This window comes from Herpailurus yagouaroundi, unplaced genomic scaffold (genome assembly GCF_014898765.1).
Source record: "Herpailurus yagouaroundi ecotype Mexico unplaced genomic scaffold, PumYag 141, whole genome shotgun sequence".
In the NCBI taxonomy this organism is placed as follows: domain Eukaryota; kingdom Metazoa; phylum Chordata; class Mammalia; order Carnivora; family Felidae; genus Herpailurus; species Herpailurus yagouaroundi.
The window spans coordinates 21,687,111-21,706,380 of NW_024412396.1; the positions used below are offsets into that span (position 1 = coordinate 21,687,111).

Genomic DNA, 19,270 nt, shown 5'->3' on the forward strand with positions numbered 1-19,270 from the left:
AGAAAATGATACTTGGATCCCTTAATATTTAATTTAAAATAAGCTAAGGGGACACCTGGGTGGCTCGGTCGGTTGAGTGTCCGACTTTGGCTCAGGTCATGATCTTGCAGTTTGTGAGTTTGAGCCCCGTGTTGGGCTCTGTGCTGACAGCTCAGAGCCCGGAGCCTGCTTCAGATTCTGTGTCTCCCTCTCTCTCTGCCCCTCCCCCACTCTTGCTCTGTCTCTCTCTGTCAAAAATAAATAAACATTAAAAAAAAAATTTTTTTTAAAGAACAAATGTATAGTTACCAGAGGGGAGGAGGGTGGGAGGATGAGTAGAACAGGTGATGAAGATTAAGGAGTGCTCTTGCTATGATGAATACCAGCTACTGTATGGAAGTGTTGACTGACTATATTTCACACCTGAAACTAATATTACAGTGTATGGTAACTAACTGGAATTTAAATAAAAACCTAGAAAAATAAAAATAAAACTAACATCTTTTTAAAAACTAAGGTAGAATTATGGAAATAAAATGTAAATGGCATACTAATACCCATCCTTTTATCATTTCACATTTGACAGTTGTCAAAATGTTATTAGTTCAAATTGAAAAAAATAAAATAAAAACATTCTTCAGCTTAACTTATCATGGTTTTATCAACTTATTTTTCCAGGCTATTAAAGGTGCGTTTCACTTGTCCTAAATTTGTCTAGACTAAGCCTGGCTATTAATTTAAAGAGCACTTGAGGTAATCATTGCTTGAATTTTAATTAGATAATACATTAGAATGGTTATTGCAGTCAGTGTAGAGTCAACAATGTATACAATAAAGGCTTAGTTGTGGTAGTAGCTTATATATATATACACACCACTATGTGATTATATATTTTATTATATATATATATATATATACACACATAGGCATACATACTATATTATAATATTATGATATACTATTAATGAATTATTATCTATTAATATATTAGTCTATATAGACACACACATATATACTATCATAACTACTACTACTACTGATAATAATTACAATAATGATACTAACCATATAAGTAATACTTTAATACATACCTCATTATTATATTGTATTAGTTTACATTAATGCACAAAATAATTATAATACTAATACTAATAATAATTAATAAACATGTATCAGAGATGACGAGGAAGTTGGCTGTTAATAGCAGAGTCTCAATCCACTGCAGTATGAGCTAAGCCTCCAAGTTTGGGGCCTTGGTGCAAAGAAAATTTTTTAATTGTCTCTGATTATCCAACAAGAAGCACAATAAAAGGCAAAGTAGCTTCTATGTTGTAAATCATAAAATATTACTATGATTTCCTCTTTTGAAAATCAAGCAAATTTAAACTAATTATGCCTAGGTTTCAAATAGTGAGTACATTTTCATTTCAAATGCTCTCAGGATTATCAACAGCTTTGCACTCATAAATGTGATCTGACAGAAGAGTTTTGATTTCTAGTATCATTAAATTGTCCCATAAGTAATAAATAAAATAATGAAAAGAGTCTCGGGACACCTCAGTGTCTCAGTCGATTAAATGTCTGACTTTTGATTTCAGCTCAGGTCATGATCTCATGGTTCCTGGGATGGACCCCTGCATTGAGCTCTGTGCCTCACAATATGGAGCCTGCTTGGGAGTCAGTCTCTCCCTCTCTCTCTGCCCCTCCTTGCGCTCATGCTCACTCTTTTTCTCTCTCTCCCTCTCAAAATAAATAAATAATTTCCTTAAAGAGTCTCATTCTTTTGAATAAGGCATGAGAACAAACTAAGAAGAAACAATCCCCACCACTTCTGGAAATGCCCACAGGGAGGAGGACCACTTGCAAAGAACCAGCCAGCGTCTCAGGGTTGGGAATAGAGGAAAGAGCAATATAACATGACGAACTGCAGCCCCAGATGGGACTTCTGGAGGACATACTATCCTTTGGATGATGCTTTCAGACTTAACTGAGACCCTCAACAATGCCTATAGGAGCTAGTAAAGTGCTCCAAAATAGAGGCCCTGAAGTAGCCAATGCATGACCACCACATACTACCAGTACTTTTCTGAAGAGGGTGTCCAGATCATAAGAAATACTTTTTCAGGACCAAGGAGAGAAGCAAAGGTGTTAAGCTATTGGTGCCATTTTCCCTTTTCCTTTTTTTATCCACAATACTCAAATTAATTGACCTTTTTCTCCCTGTAGAGTTTGGTGTATAAAGAGTATATAGTTTAGGGTGCCTGGATAGCTCAGGTGGTTAGGCATCCGACTTTGGCTCAGGTCATGATATCATGGTTCATGAGTTCAAGTCCCACATACAGTGAGCACAAACCCCACTTCAGGTGAGCCCCACTCTTCTCTCTCTCTCTCCCTTTCTCTCTCTCTGCCTCTTGTGGGATTCTCTCTTTCTCTGTCTCTTCCCCTTGCTCACACTTGCACCCTCTCTCTCTCTCTTTTCTAAAAAGAAAAAAGTATACATTTTATTGAAAACATCTTAGGAGATTGAAGAAATGTATAACTGGTTCTCTTAAATCAATTAAAAAGTTTTTGTATCTATTCTGCAATAGTTTGTACAACCTAATTAACATTTCCAATCTCAGTTTCATGTGTGAAATGGGCATATAAATTATATTTATTTCATAGAATCATTATGAAGATTAAATGCTATTTATAGCTTAGGTCAGCAAACTTTGCCCATATAAGGGCCAGATAGTAAACATTTTCATCTGTGTGGATAGGCCGTATATTCTTGGCCTCAGCTACTCAGTGCTGCTTTTGTAGTATGAAAACAGCTAAAGACAACATAAAAAAGAATGAAGGTAACTGTATTTCAACAATACTTTAATTATAAAAACAGGCAACAGACAAGATGTGGATTGTAGACCATAGTTTGCTGACTGCTATTATCATGCATAAGTGATCATAGTTCTTGGAACATGGCACAAAACCATCAGTAGATACTATTATCATTGGATCTTAATTTAATATATCTATTTAATTTCAGTGATAATAGTTAATGGTAATTGCAAGCTCATTCTTTATTCAACAAATATTTAAGTCAGTATGGCAGGTTACTTACATACTATATCTTCTCTGAAGTAATATATTGGTTATAGTCCATAAAGGTAGGACACCCAGATCAGAGAGAAAACTGGAGAAGTATAAGAAGTAGATCTGAAGGTACAAAAGAAACACATTACCAGATAGATAGATAGATAGATAGATAGATAGATATTATCTTAATTAATCTTTATTCCAACAATTTACTTGAATACTAGGATCCTCATCTTCTGAAGGAAAAACTGAGGCCCAAAGAAGTAAAGTTTTCTGCAGAAAGTCACATAACTAGTCAGGGACTATTATATAAATTCAGGGCCATGAGAAAATAAAGCCCATGGTTTTTTTTGTTTGTTTGTTTTCTTCTGCTACTCTGCCCTGTCGCCTGCCTTGAAATATGGATAAGATCTCAGAAATACCGAACTCGAGAATCTCAGTACCTCGTAAAATTCTATAAAAGTTAAACTAGGGATATCATGTAACATTATCTGAGAACCATTGAACAGGCTGAAAAAATTATAGCCAGTTTGCTGAGTGGCTCAGAACGGCTGAGTCCATGTCTATTTCGTATTGTGTCCCCAAATTACTTAACTACTAGAAAATCTATTTTAAAAAAATTAGTTTCCCGTTTTCAACAACTTGTTAAAAAAACAGTGAAAACTTTGTCAGATAAAAAATATATACAGATGAAGCATTAAATTTTAAAATACCTTCTCAAAACATGGATAAGAGAGACGGAGGACAGAAGAGATAAAGAAGCAAGATTACAGAGACCAGAGAATACCCAAGCAGACATTTTCCCTGAAGGAATCTTCCAAATCTCATTTAGAGCCTGGGATTTAATTGACCTCAAGAGCATGAAAACTAGGAGATAAGGCTTGGGGCTACTACAATCACAAAAACCACACAAATATAGCTTATAACTCCAAAATCAGTAAATGTAAAAAATAAATTGAAGTATCCAAAAACAAAACACCATTAAAATCAAAAGAAATCAAGAAAATGATAAAAAGGAAAGAAAAAGTATTATAGATCAAAGAGGACAAGTAAAAACAAATTAAGACAATGGTACATAAACTTTTCATGTACTGGTGGAACACTTATGAAAATTGGCCAAAATATAACAAAGAATTTACAAGTTAATAATAAAAATGTGACAAAATATGCAGTACATGTATATATACATATATATACATTTTATAAAGCACCTCATAATTCTAAAATAACTTATGAGTTAAACAAGAAATTATAATGAAAATTATAAAATCCATGGAACAACATAATGAAAATACTGCCTAATAAAACTTGAGGTAAGCTAAGTGAAGTTCAGAAGGAAGTATACATAAAGATCAAAAATAGGCAAACTTAAACTGGAATGGAAGCCAGGATAGTGCATATTGGGGCATATGATTGGGAATTCTGAGATGCTAGTAGAATTCTGTTTTTTTATCTGAGTTCTGGTTACGATGGTATATTTACTTTGTATACAGTTGTTCATTTAGGATTTACACACATGTCTGTATGTGAACAAACACAAAGCTTATAAAAGAAGAAAACCCCAGCAACAGCCAAGTTAGCCCTAAGGATAAACCAGGCAGATAAATTTGCTATGTAAGATATTAAAATAACATGAATATACAAATAATAACTGCAATATTGGCATATTGGCACAGAGACAAATAGACAGATGGAATAGAGACCCAAATTCCATACATATAGAAACCTGAAATATGATACACTCTACAAAAATGTCAATTCTGGATGGATTATGGCCTTATATGTAGAAGCTAGTGCTATAAGACTTTATAAAGAAAATGTAATAAAGCTTTAATGATCTTAGTATATGAACAGAATCTTAAGTAGGATTCAAAAGTCATAAACCATTAAGTAAAATAAACTAGCAAAATAAATGGCTTTAATTTTAGGAACATCTGTTTATCAAAAGATACCATTTCATGAGTAAAAAACCATAAACTGGAGATTTTGCAACCTATATAACTGACTAAAGAGTAGTATCTAGAATATACAAAGAATTTCTATGAGTCAGTAAATAATAAACAACCCAAAAGACTTCTACAAAAATTTGATAGAAGAGGGAAAACAAAAGGTGAGTAAACATATAAAAATTTTCACATCCTCTTAAAATTCCAAGAAGGTATCCTAAAAGTATGATGAGATTCAATCTCACCCTTCCAATTGGCAAAATTCAAATATATGTAATATATTCAATATGTTTATATTAATATGCTTTAACCTATTTATATAAATATTGCATATATATTCTTAATAAGTAGTGGTGAAAATGTGGATCAATAGGGACACTGACATAGTACTGGTTGAAGTATAAATTTGTCCAAATACTTGAGAAAACAATTCAAGATTACCTACTCAAATTTTAATATGGCAATCTTGTATGATCTAGAAATTCTTCTCCTAGGTCAAGCAATACACATTCACATGCACATTAAAGGATGGAGATATAGATATAGATACATATATAGAGACAGAGATAAAGATAGAGATGAGAGATAGAGATAAAGATAAAGATAAAGGTTGAGATAGGGATAGATATATAAACTCAGAAAACCAGATTTTAGACAGTAAGAGGTGTGTGTGTATGTGTGTGTGTGTGTTTGAGTATGTATGCATGTCTGAACAGGAGGGTGGGCGAAGATACCAAACTCAAAGCATGGAGTTAATTAAAATCAAAATATAGAGAGAAAAAATTCCTGCCTGCCTTTCCCTCTAGCCGGCCTCCCCGCAACCCCTGGCCCAAAACACTGGTAGTAAGACAGTCAGCTTTATAGTTCTCAAAAAGCAATATAGATGGGTGCCCGGGTGCATCAGTTGGTAAGTGTCCAACTCTTGGTTTCAGCTCAGGTTATGATCTCAGCATTCATGGGTTTGAGCCCTGCATCGTTCTCCATGCTGGCAGTGTAGAGCCTTCTTGGGATTCTCTCTCTCTCTCTCTCTCTCTCTCTCTCTCCTTCTTTCTCTGCCACTCCCCTCCTCGTGTTCTCTCTTTTCAAAATAAATAAATAAACTGTTAAAAAAGCAGGATATAGCATCTTCTTTGGAAAAAAAAAATAAGAACTAGAAATATTGCCAGATTGAATATGCTTACATGTATGCAGTTACAATTTAAGAATTATTTAAAATTAATAAAGTTTGACGGCACGTTGTTAAAAACACAAAACAGAGAACTAATTTGGGAGGATATGGCTTTTAAAAATTTGAGTAAATTTTATACACAAAGTATTATTTTACACCACCCCAACCCAGGACTCAGGTCCTCTGAGTTCTTCTCCATCTTCTCCATTCTTCTGCTGATCTCATCTATTTCCTTTAATGACTCTCATGCAATCACAATCTCCACTCCTGACCATATATCTTATCTAAACCTGCCTACAACCTCTCCAAACTTAATAAATCCATCCAAACTTAATATGTCAATAGAACTCTTGATTCTTCAACCCCTATTCACCACTTCCTCTTACTTCAGGGGATATGACGTTATCATTCTCCCTTTGCTCAGGCCCCAGACCTGTGGCCTCTTTGATTCCTGTCTTTCTTTCACACAACATGTCAGCAAACTCTTTTTACATCAAAAGTGCCTCCTAGCATCTCCTTCTCTGCTCCCGCCCTAGCCCAAGCTATCAACCTCTTTGATCTTGACTATTGCACTTCTGGACTGTCAGCCCCACATTCTCTCTTGTACCCTCTACATTGATTATCCATACAATAGCCAGAGTGCTCCTTTAAAATATTAATGTAACCAAGTCACTGCTCTACCAAACATCCTTTAATGGTTTCTTATGTCACCTAGATTATGACCCAAAGATTTTTACTAAACATTTACAAGGGTCCCTAACACCTGGGCCCTAACAACTTCTCCCATGTCACTTTTGGCCATTTTTGTCGTACTCTCTTTGCCTCCTTGCTCTTTCTCAGACACACCATTAAGTCTTAGCTTTAGACACTAAAGGATTTTACTGTTCCTGCTGCCTAAGGACACTTATCTACAACATAACCACACAGGTCTCTTCTTCACTTTATTGTACCCTGTTCACACGTTGTCTCTTCTGAGAAGCTTTCCATACCTATAGTTCATAATTAGTATCCATTTACACCTGTTATCCCTTTTATTCATTCATTTATTCTCCATTCATTTTAAAAATTCAAATACAAATTGAATATCTATGATGAGACTATCCCATTTTTAGCTATTGAGAATACAATATATACAATCAGATACACATTTGGAAGGACATGTACCAGCTGTTATTTCTGGAATTCAATAGCAACAACAGGAAAACTCCTTCGATATGTTTATATCTAAAGGAAAAGCAAAATTACACACACACACACACACACACACACATGATATAAAAATATGTAAAGAAGCAAAGTCACCAAGATGCCACTGCTGTGGCTTCAACAACATTATGCCTGCAATACTTTACCAGTCAGTGATTTTCAGGAAATCCATCCTTACTCCCATGTCTCCTAAAACATGTGCGATTAAGTGGCCATCTTCACTGTTTTAATTCCAAATCTGACAAGTAAGATCCCATTTCACTTTTCACAATTGTGAAATTGCTCTCCCTAGATATATTCTGCAACTATTAAATTAAGCAGCCTTCCATTAGCAAAACTGATTCTCAGCCATAATTACTCAGGAGGAAAGAGAGTGGGAAATAAGAAGAGACTTAACATTACTTTCATTTCCTGAGACAGGTGATCAGAAGTCAATATGACTGAGCTATTTTTCTACAAACACTCATGAAATAAAAAAGAGGGAAAACAACTTAAATCTACAAGTAAACATTTCTCCTTTTTATCTTTTAGAAATACATCCTGCATCTGCAAAAGAAAACACCTCACAATTATATAATATGATTTAACTGATACACGTTTATTTTGTAGAGTAAATATACATGATCTACCCAACAACAAATCTCTCAAGTAGTCCCAGAGATAAAAATTGAAAACAGGGAGAAGTGTTTTATTATACACAAAGTAAATCAATGCAAATGTCATCTTCCAATGAAAAAAACATAAGATGAATAATCATTCTTCTAATCAATCTTGTATTCATATGTATTCATGCACCTAATCTTTATCGAGCCTGTACAATACAATTACTTAATCACATATAGATATAATCATTAAAAGATTTTAAATTTGGTTGTTATCATTTCAAGTTTTATTCCTCAAATTTTGCATTCATTTTCAGTATTTCTTAACAAATAAATAATACCATTTACTCTGAATATTTATTAACATAGAGAAACCATAATAATAAAAAGAAAACATGAGGCAGGTATATGAAGAATTTAAGCAAAACAAATAAACAAAACATCTTTACATGTAGATAATTAGAGCAAAATAGGTTGTTTTTTAATTTTTTGTCACTTATTTAGATTTGGTCAATTACTTTAACTCTCACTTTTTTATTTAATAAAAATAATTGCCATACATAAAAATTAGAGGCTATGCCATTATTTAATTATTTTGATAAGTGAAGACAAATTTAGTCTAAAAATCAGACATTCATGTGTCTTTGATGCAAGTCCTCTACTCTTACCATACAAATCAGAGAGTACCAAATCTTTACTGCACTCTGTTTTAAAATCTGTTCTTCGGAATGATCATTCCTCCTTCCAGACCTGTGCAAGGAGCCTGCTAGACAAAAACAATACTATACAGAGATGTCAGCAAGAACTAGATCTAGCACTTCTACATGAATAAGACACCGAACCCCCCAAAGTATTGCTGTCAGTCTTCTAAGGAAGAGTAGGCAAGAAGATAAAACTACACAATATAGACAATAAAAACTGCACCCAGGCCTTCTACAGTTCATGATTTGTGAAAAAAAAAAAATTCAGCAGAGTTTACCAGCTTCCTCGACCAGCTTCTGCTACAAGTCCACTCAGAGATAAAGATATGGGTGTCATAATGATGGAGTACAGAGTGGAACAAAACCAAAGATGTTAATTGTCTAATAGATTTTGATTATTCTTTCTGTTCAAGTGAGAACACTTCATTTCATTACACTTCAGGCTAAGTGCAATGATTTAAAAGCTTTAGCTTTTCATTAAGTGACAGATATTAGAAAAGAGAGTATGCATTTAATAGTATCATTATATTCTCCCTGTTGTATATCTAAGATGTAATCATGAAAATTTTGAAACTAATAATGTACTCAAAGTCTCAAAATAACTTGTAATGACAGATAATACTTTCTACTCCTGAATGAGTATAAATGAGGAATGCATGAATACACAACGTACTTTATAATCTCATGCTGTTTCCCTAATCTATCGTAACTCCAATAGCCTTAAGTAAAAGTAAGTCACGATGCTTTTTATGTTGGCATAAAAAGCTTCTCACCCAAATGAAGCATCCCTCCCTGAGAATTAACTATCAGACTAGGGTGCTATAACTTCTAAATGATGAAAACTGTTAGTGTTTACAACAGTTAAGTAGCAAAATCAATAGATGCATATTAAATTGTGAGAAGTGGCTAGGGTAAATTACAATTGTTGCCATATGCTGTAGAACTTGCCTCATGGTTAACAGTAAGCAGTTAATTGAATCAATAACAAAAGCCAAAGATTACAGTTAAATATAATAGATAATTAATTATTACATCAACGTAATACAATGTAGAAAAATAAATAAATAAATAAATAAATAAATAAATAAACTCTATTTTAAATATTTAGTGAGCAGATACAAATTTTTAGAGAAGTATCTCTTTTATAAATTGTTGAAAAGACTCTTTAAATGTCTTGGCAGAATCAGTAATTAGCATCCTCTACTCTTAACCAGGCAGTGGAGTTCTAGTCTACATATGAAAGCTTAACATAAAGGTAAATAGAAAGGCATCACCAGTGTACAATTCTAGGACCCCTTAACAAGGCGACTTAAAAATCATTTAGTAGTAAAATGGAGAGTGTTCTATAGTAGATGATTTCATTTCTTCTATTAAAATTAGACCTTAGACTACACAAAGCCATTTGAACAAAATAAGTTAGAATATTTAACTTCTCAGTATATAATCATTCTATATCAATTAATATTACTATTTTTGATAACTTATGGTTATATAAATGAAATAATTAAATAGAAAAGAGAAGAAAATCCCTAGTATTTGAACGGTTATTCCATTTCTAGAACCAGAGATATTTTCTAGCATTCATCATTCACTACAATGAGACTTAACAACATAGTAATATTATTTATAACTGAGTTCCAACATATATTGACCACATATGTGCTAGCATTATGCTAAACACTGAATATTATCTTATTTTTTCATATTAATGCTTTGAAGCAGATACTATTATGATTCCCATTTTCCAAATGGGGAAGGTGAAAATTAGAGCAATAAATTCACCCAAGGTAAAACAGCTAATAAAACAGTACTGCAAGACCTAAGCTCATTTGATTCAAAGGCATGCCCTTAACCACTGAGCAAGCATCATTATATCACACAGGGTTCCCAGTGTACCACTTTGGAAACTTGAGATCAGATATTTCCCAAACCAGCTTTATTTAAGGCATCTAATGTAATTCCCACAGTCACTCACATGTATTTTTTAATGTGTCTTCCTCAAGCAGACTAAGAGCCTTTTGAGCTGGGAAATACATGTTACTTATAATTTTATGACCTCTTTATTTTACTCTCCCTTGTGTTTAGTATATAACACATAATATGCTCAATAAAGATTTTCAAATGCATTTCCAAATTTTTAATGATGTATTAAAAAGCAAAAACTATGTGATTCTATGCACAGTTACTAACAAATTAATAAGAAGATCTAGTTTTACTAGAAGAGACCATGCACACACGTTATAATTCTGGCCTTGTTGATAGTCCTAGAAACATTCTTTACACTACGATGATGTAAATCAATTATTATATGTTACCTGATAACAGAAAAAAAGCCAGGAAGCAGGTGCTTATTTAAGTTATATAAATATATGGGTTAATTTTCTACTGTTAAAAACAAAAAGTATCATCAAAATTGGAATTGCCTAGAATGTACATTGGATTGAGTCTTCTAACTCCAACTACAGTCATGGCATTCAAGAGTAGAAAGAGGGGAACCTGGGTGGCTCAGTCGGTTAAGTGTCCGACTTCAGCTCAGGTCATGATCTCACAGTTCGTGAGTTCATGCCCTGCGTCAGGCTCTGTGCTGACAGCTCAGAGCCTGGAGCCTGCTTCAGATTCTGTGTCTCCCTCTCTCTTTGCCTCTCCCCCACTATACTCTGTCTTTCTTTCTCTCTCAAAAATAACGATCAAAAATATTTTAAAAAAAGAGTGGAAAGAAATCTTTGTAATGATCTAGTGAATTGCATGTTTTACATTGGGGGAAATTATGGCACAAAGAGGTAAATATATTTTATAATACTACATAGTGTGAAATTAGGCTAATGTTGGAGCCAGGACTTTAAGTCAATGTGGACTTTTCAAGAAAACTATGCCCTCACTTTGAGTACAAGTAGCTGAAAATACATGGTAATGTGAGATATGCTTACACTGATGCTTAACCTCCAACAAATCCTGGCAATATTTTACTATTTTTGAAGTAGAAATTTTCTTTTTTCTTTGTTTACATTTGGCCAATAGTAAAGAGCTCTGTGAAGAAGATATTTCTTATTTTTCATGTACTAAATTCCACATCCTAGGTGCACATTTGAGAAATTAGAGAGAGAGAGATGATAGATGATAGATAGATAATAGAGAGATGAAAGAGAGAGAGAGAGACAGACAGACAGACAAAGCTTTTATCTGGCTATGTGAAAGCCTCTTATTTAACTTTGTTATTCTCGTCTAAGCTGCTTCTATTCCCTTCTCAAATTCCAATGGCCTAGTGCTACTATTCATTCCCTTACAGTCTTTTGAAATTCTGATGAGGTAAAAAAAAAAGTTATGCTCCTTTATGAAATAATCCTGGAACTAATAAGAGATATGGCAAGGTCACAGGATACCTAGTTAATATACAAAAGCCCATTACTTTCCTACACACCAGAAATGAACAGATGGCATTTGAAATTAAAAATATATATACCATTTGCATTAGCTCCCAAAATAATAAAATACTTAGGTATAAATCTAACAAGTATATACAAGATCTATATGAGAAAAATTATGAAATTCTAATGAAAGAAATCAAATAACTGAATAAATGAAGAGACATTCCGTGTTCATGGAAAGGTAGATTCAACATTGCCAAGTTGTCAGTTTGTCCCAACTTTATCTACAGACTCACTGAAATCCCCATGAAAATCCCAGAAAATTATTTTGTGGATATTTACAAACTGAATCTAAAGCTTGGAGGTAGACACAAAGATTCAGAATAGACAACATGATATTAAAGAAAAAATTTGGAGAACAGATGCTACCAACTTTAATACTTTCTATAAAGTTACGATAATAAACCCAATGGGGTATTGGTGAAACAATAAACAAGTAGGTCACGGAAAAGAATACAAAACTCAGAAATAGACCTCCATGAATATAATCAACTTATCTTTGACAAAGAAACAAAGGTAATACAATGGAGCAGAGACAGTCTCTTAAACAAATGGTTCTGGAATAAATGGACATCTACATGCAAAAAATGAATCTAGACACAGGCCTTATACCCTTCACAGAAATTAGTTCAAAATGACTCATAGACCTAAATGTAAAACACAAAACTGAAAAACTTCTAGAAGGTAACAAGGAAAAAAATCTAGATGACCATGGGTACAGTGATGACTTTTTAAGTATGACACCAAAGTGATGATCCATGAAAGAAATAATTAATAAGCTGGACTACATTAAAATTAAAAACATCAGCTGGGCAAAAGACTCTGTCAAGAGAATGAGCAGATAAACTACAAATTGGTAGTAAATATTTTCAGTAGACATAACTGATAAAGGATTATTATTCAAAACATACAAAAATCTCTTAAAACTTAACAAAAGCAAACAAACAACCTGATTAAAAAATTAGTCAAAGACCTGAACAGATGATTCACCAAAGAAGATACACAGATGGCAAATAATCATAAGAAAAAATCCTCCATATCATATGTTATCAGGGAATTGTAAATTAAAATGAGCTATCACTGCACAACTATTAGAATGGCCAAAATTCAGAACACTGACTACATCAAATCCTGGCAAGGATGAGAGGCAACAGGAACTCTTATTCACTGCTGGTTGGAATGTAAAATGGTATAGCCACTTTATAAAACAGTTTGGCATTTTCTTACAAAACTAAACATAATATTCTTACCATAAAATTCAGCAATCACATTTTTTAAAGTTTATTTATTTATTTTGAGAGAGAGAGAGAAAAAAAAGAGAGAATCCCCAGCAGGCTCCATACTGGTAGCCCAGACCCCAACACAGGGGTCCATCCCACAAAACATGAGATCATGACCTGAGCTGAAATCAACAGTCAGATGCTTAATCAACTGAGCCACCCAGGTGCCTGCAGCAATCACATTTTTTGGTATTTTCCCCAAAGAGCTGAAAACGTATGTCCACACAGAAGCCTGCACACCCGATATTTATAGTAACTTTATTCAGACCTGTCAAAACTTGGAAGCAACCAATATGTCCTTTGATAAATGAATGAGTGAATAAGCATTCAGACAATGAAATATCATTCAATGCTAAGAAGAACGGAGCTATCAAACCATCAAGAGACATGGAAAAACCTTAAATGCATATTAATAAATGAAAGAAGCCAATCTGAAAAGGCTACATATTATATGACCCCAATTATATGGAAGTCTGGAAAAGGCAAAATTATAGACATAGCAACAGAATAACTGGTTGCCATAGGTTAACAGAGAGGGAGGGAAGAGTCCGTGGAGCACTGAAACATTTTAGGTCAGTGAAATTAATCTGTATGATACTCTAATGGTGGACACAGTCATTATACATTTGTCCAAACCCATAAAATGTACCACACCAGGAGTGGATTCTAATGTAAACTATAGACGTTGGGTGATAATGGTATAACAGTACAGGTTCATTGGCTGTGACAAATGCACCACTCTGGTGCAGGATGTTAATAGTGGAAGAGGCTATCCATATGTAGGGGCAAGAGTTACTGGGAAATCTCTGTACTTTTCTGTTCAATTTTGCTGTGAATCTAAAACTGCTCAAAAAAAATACAGTCAATTTAAAAGAACCTTACTACTTTTTTTCTACCCTTTTCTCTTAGCAGTCGTCTCTTTTTTAACTTCTTTTTTTTCTTCCATTCATCATTCATGCCTTTGCTCCAAGACTTCTTACTTTCTGTTATCATTTCACTGCTCTGGCCCCCAATTGATGACGATTTCTAACTTCAAAACCCTCTCTTGGTCAATATTTTAAAAATATATGGTTAGTTGGTGAATTAGTAACAATGAAAAGTTCATAACACCTAAAAATATAAGAATCTAGGTCATAAAATTGTATTTCAAGCTTAAAAACTTAACTTGTATACACAATTGTAAAGATGAAGGTAGTAGCGACTTCTAAATAGAGATGTCATTAGTGAGAAGAAAGTGCACTTCCTGCCCCCATCCTCTCACCAACTCATATTTTAGAGCCATTAACCCTCTCGGAAATATTTGAGAAGTTCTTGCCCTTTCTCCTGAGCCTACTGCTAGGCAGAGCAGGTGGGTTCCCGTGGCTGGTGAGACAGTGATTGGCTGCCATCTGTTGGTCTGTTTTCCTACTAATCAGAACCTAAGGTACTCACAGTGGCAGCTCACACATAGCCTCCGGTGTGCCCGCTGATCCTTCCCAGTGGCATGTGAGGGAGGCCGTGGCTCTACATCCGTCATCAGGTACGGATCCCAAGGTTCATGGGGAGGAAAAAGAGAACTCTGGTCCGAGCTGCCTGCTAGAAATTAGATCTAGCAGTCATTTAAACCTATATTTTTATTCCTGTTTCCTGTGTCCAGTTCTCAGTTGGTTCCTAGCTAAGAGGCGAGAAGGATATGCTTACTTTTCATGCTTTCAACCTGTACAACATCAAGGAAATATTCTATTGCATTTTTTAACATCAATACAGACTTACAGAGTACAGAATCTTATTTCCACATGTGTCACTCACATCGAAAGTTTGCAGGTCATCATTAAGGGAAAAAAGAAGAAAAAAACCTCTCATTTTCAAATTTATAAAACTTTTTTCTTAAATCTTCTTGCCCTGTTTCCATGGCTTGTTCCTACCTCCAAAGCCATTACTTGCTTCCTAAAACCTTATTACAGGGGTGCCTGGGTGGCTCAGTTGGTTAAGTGTCTGACTTTGGATCAGGTCACAATCTCACAGTTCATGGTTTTGAGCCCTATGTCAGGGTCTGTGCTGACAGCTCAGAGCCTGGAGGCTGCTTTGGATTCTGTGTCTCCCTCTTTCTCTGCCCCTCCCCTGCTCACACTCTGTGTCTCTGTCTCTCTCTCAAAAATAAACATTAAGAAAAATATTTTTAACCTTATCACATAGTTATTGGAAGAAAGAGCAAGTAGACTTCATGCAAGCTTGGCTGGAAGTAGACAAGCTCTGCTAAGGGGAATATTGAAAAGGAAGCCCAAGGGGCGCCTGGGTGGCGCAGTCGGTTAGGCGTCCGACTTCAGCCAGGTCACGATCTCGCGGTCCGTGAGTTCGAGCCCCGCGTCAGGCTCTGGGCTGATGACTCGGAGCCTGGAGCCTGTTTCTGATTCTGTGTCTCCCTCTCTCTGCCCCTCCCCCGTTCATGCTCTGTCTCTCTCTGTCCCAAAAATAAATAAAAAACGTTGAAAAGGAAGCCCAATAACAAATGATTAAAATAATATAAAGAGGAAGATACTAAAGAAGCTGTTTGCTGCATATGCAATAACTTCTCTTTCGCTGACCCTCTTCCTAAAACTATTAAACAGTATAAAATATTAAAATGTTGTAAAGGTAAATTATCCTTGTTGTCATCTTTAAATACATGAGAGAAAAACATAATGTAATGTGTAAGATAATTGAATCTGTATCACACTAGAAAGTAACATATGAATATATATATTTAAACAGAGTTTTTCATACCTCTTCACATACACATAAGACTTATGAATGAAAATATCACAAGTACTTTGTAATGAGGTATGCTCATGACAAGTGATAATCTAACTTGAAGGAGAAAGTGTTGTTAGTATCTGGCCTTCATGGATACTTAATTGAACCAAAATAGTTTGTGGATGGTGGCTTAACATTAGAGTAAATGAGATGGCGGGGAACAAGTGAGGCAGAGTTCAAGACGGCAGGAAATAAAAGGCATAGAAAACTATTGAGCCAGAAAGGGGAATTGAATCAGACCTGCTGTAGCACTAATCATTAGTGAGTGAAGTAATGAACTAGGAAAGAGATGGGGTTTTAGTTATGGCCTACCAAATGGAAATGAGAAATTTCCAGATGTTCCATATGGTCTCTAATTCAAATGTTTTGTGCCTTCAGGTCAGAATTTTCAAACAGTTAACAGATGTAGAAAAGACTCCAAATTTCATGCACACACCATGATGGTTAGCTTTCAAAATCTCAGAGCTTGCGTGTAAACTCCTCACTAAGAAGTAGGGTTTAAAATAAAGCCTGTCAGACCTCAGGCAGAATTCCAGTTGAGAAAAAGAGTTCCAGGTTAATAATAGCTTTCTTTTTACATACCAATTCAAATGGTACAAAACAGCATTAGGGATTTTAACACGACAGCACCAATTCAAGAGCTATGGGGTTCAAAAGAACATTTCTTGCCAAATGGTCTTTTTGCTAGGGAAAATAACTTAAAGACCTTGATATGGAGAGTTTAATTCGGTATACAACTGATCACTGTTCGCCAATCAAGATATTAATTTCATCATAAAGAAAAAGTAACCAAAATTTTCTCTGCAATGACAAATTCTCACCATTTTTTAAAAGTCAGAACTAAAGGAATTATTAAATTTCCAAAAGTGACATTTAAGTCACTGAATAAACATTGGTGAGGTACTAAGTAGTATACCACCATTTTGATGTGAACCCGTCCCCACTCAGCTTAAAATAAGTAAAGGGGGTAACACTTGCACCCTGAATCCATGATCAGAGTCTTAGAGACCCACAGACATACTAAGTGGATGCTGAGAGTAGAATATTTATCTGATGTAACGAGAAAAGGAAGCATCTTAGAAAGGAGACATTTTAACTGTGCTGTAGAAGGATATGTGATGGATGGCCATGGAGGATCTCAGAGCACAAGTCTGAGTCCCAGATCTGCTCTACGCTTACCCTGTGTCATGGGCCAAGGTGCTCAACCTCTCTAAGCCTCAAGTCCTGAATATGTAGAAGGAGAATACAAATTCCCTATATCATAGGTTTCTTCCAGGAATAAAAAAGAGACAATACATACAAAATGCTTTCCTAGAACATAGTACACAACGTAGGAGAAACTCTTCCCCCCTCTCCACATGTTATGGCTTTGAATACAATATAGAAACGTAGTGCTATTTCCATGCTCTCAGAGAAGGATTAGGAGAAAGGCTTTTACTCTGTTCTCCACCTCTCAATCACTCCTCTCTATGACATTAGAATCAATAGATAATCTTGAAATAAAGGTGATTGATCCTGCGTGGCCCAGATTTCTCACTCTCTCCTTCTTTTCTTATTTCTTGCTTTCAGTTAGTAGCCAGCAAGCAAAGTAAATTCTCCTTCCCACTCTTGCTTCTGGTAAATCCTTAGCTGCCCAGTCTATTACTTCATGGTCTGTGAGGCAGAATATGCTCCTTTCCATTGGTTTCCTGGCCAAGTGACAACTTTGCAGATCCAAGTCCCCAGATTTATGGGTGGGAGGAGCATTAGGAAGGCCCCTTTAACTTTGAGCTGAAATGTTATTCTCCAAACCAGCTGTACCATGTATATTCCATATGGCTTTAGTTTTCTACTAGTCTAGAAACTATTGAAGAGGAGGGTTATTATTAGTCACCCTCAATAATGTAAATTATCAGGTGATGCCTTGGGGAAAGAGTGAATAACTACATGGGAGTGAGCTCACAAAATACAGATTCTAAATTGGAAAGAACAACACATGGACATCTGTATAAAAGAATGTGTCTTCATAATGGAATAAGGGAGAAACCCTAGGCTTAGTTGCTTGGCTCCCTTTTCCTTGGAAGGACAAAATATGATGATTCCCCTCTTACTTCAGTTTGTTTAAAACATATAAGATTAAAATATCCAAGTTCCTTTTCTATATAATTAGCTAAATTTTCTGAGATACCTATTTGTTTACACATATACTATCAGAATGTTTATTTTTGTACTGAGAGCATTGAATAATATAAAATCACAAAGGAAAGGAAAACTGAACTCTTGCTACAGAGAAAGAGATTCCTACACATTGCAAGGAGCTCATTTCAGCATGAAAAAATATTTATATTCTAGAAGCCACCTCCATCGCCTACACAATAAGCCCTAAAATATACTTCTGCGCTGTGCCCCCTAAACTCACTTATGGAATGTTCTGCTCCTCCACTAAAATACCCATTGCCTATATCTGAGGCAAAAAGCCCTGTGTCTCTACTTCTACATTTCATACACCTTTGTCTTCACTTGTCCACAGCCAAGGTGACTGCATCCTTCAATTTTGCCCTGGGCACCCTGATTTCCTCACCTTAGTCCTGGCCCTGTTTAGTCAACTTGTCAAAAAACTTAGGCAAGTTGCTCACCAATGTATTCCATGAAGTGCAATGAACTCTAAATTCTACCAAGATTTACAATTTAGGCTATGAGAAACACCACTCATCCAGGATGTATGATGCAACAAAATATATACATTTGTACCAGTTCCCTATGTCAACCCTGCTTTATGGGTAGGGGTGGGGGGGTAATTAGCCAACAAAACTATCTTACACTATAGTCTTTCCTCTAAGCTATTTTGTTATTATGCAAAAATCACTGTGGTTGGATTTTATAAGAATAGATTCGAACTGGAAAACTCAAAAAACAGAACTGATTGTATGATCAACATAAGAGCATACTACATGCTTTTTAACAAAAAGCAAAGCAATAATACCACTTCAATTTTATTTTAGCTATGTTTTTTGTTAAACCTGCTATGAAGGAAGGTGATTTATTACATAGCACACTTTCTCCATCTCTCCCTCCCTCTCTCTCTCTCAAACACACACACACACACACACACACACACACACACACACACACACACA

The 19,270-nt window shown here is 35.1% G+C and overlaps 1 long non-coding RNA gene across 1 annotated transcript in view; it reads right to left on the reverse strand.

The window, feature by feature from the left end:
- Positions 1–3,134: 3,134 nt before the first annotated feature.
- The window catches only part of LOC121031702 (uncharacterized), a 249,457-nt gene continuing 233,321 nt past the window's right edge, over positions 3,135–19,270 (reverse strand). Inside the window, exon 3 of the long non-coding RNA XR_005790858.1 lies at positions 3,135–3,174. This is a non-coding gene — a long non-coding RNA (uncharacterized LOC121031702). The remainder of the gene's footprint in view (positions 3,175–19,270) is intronic.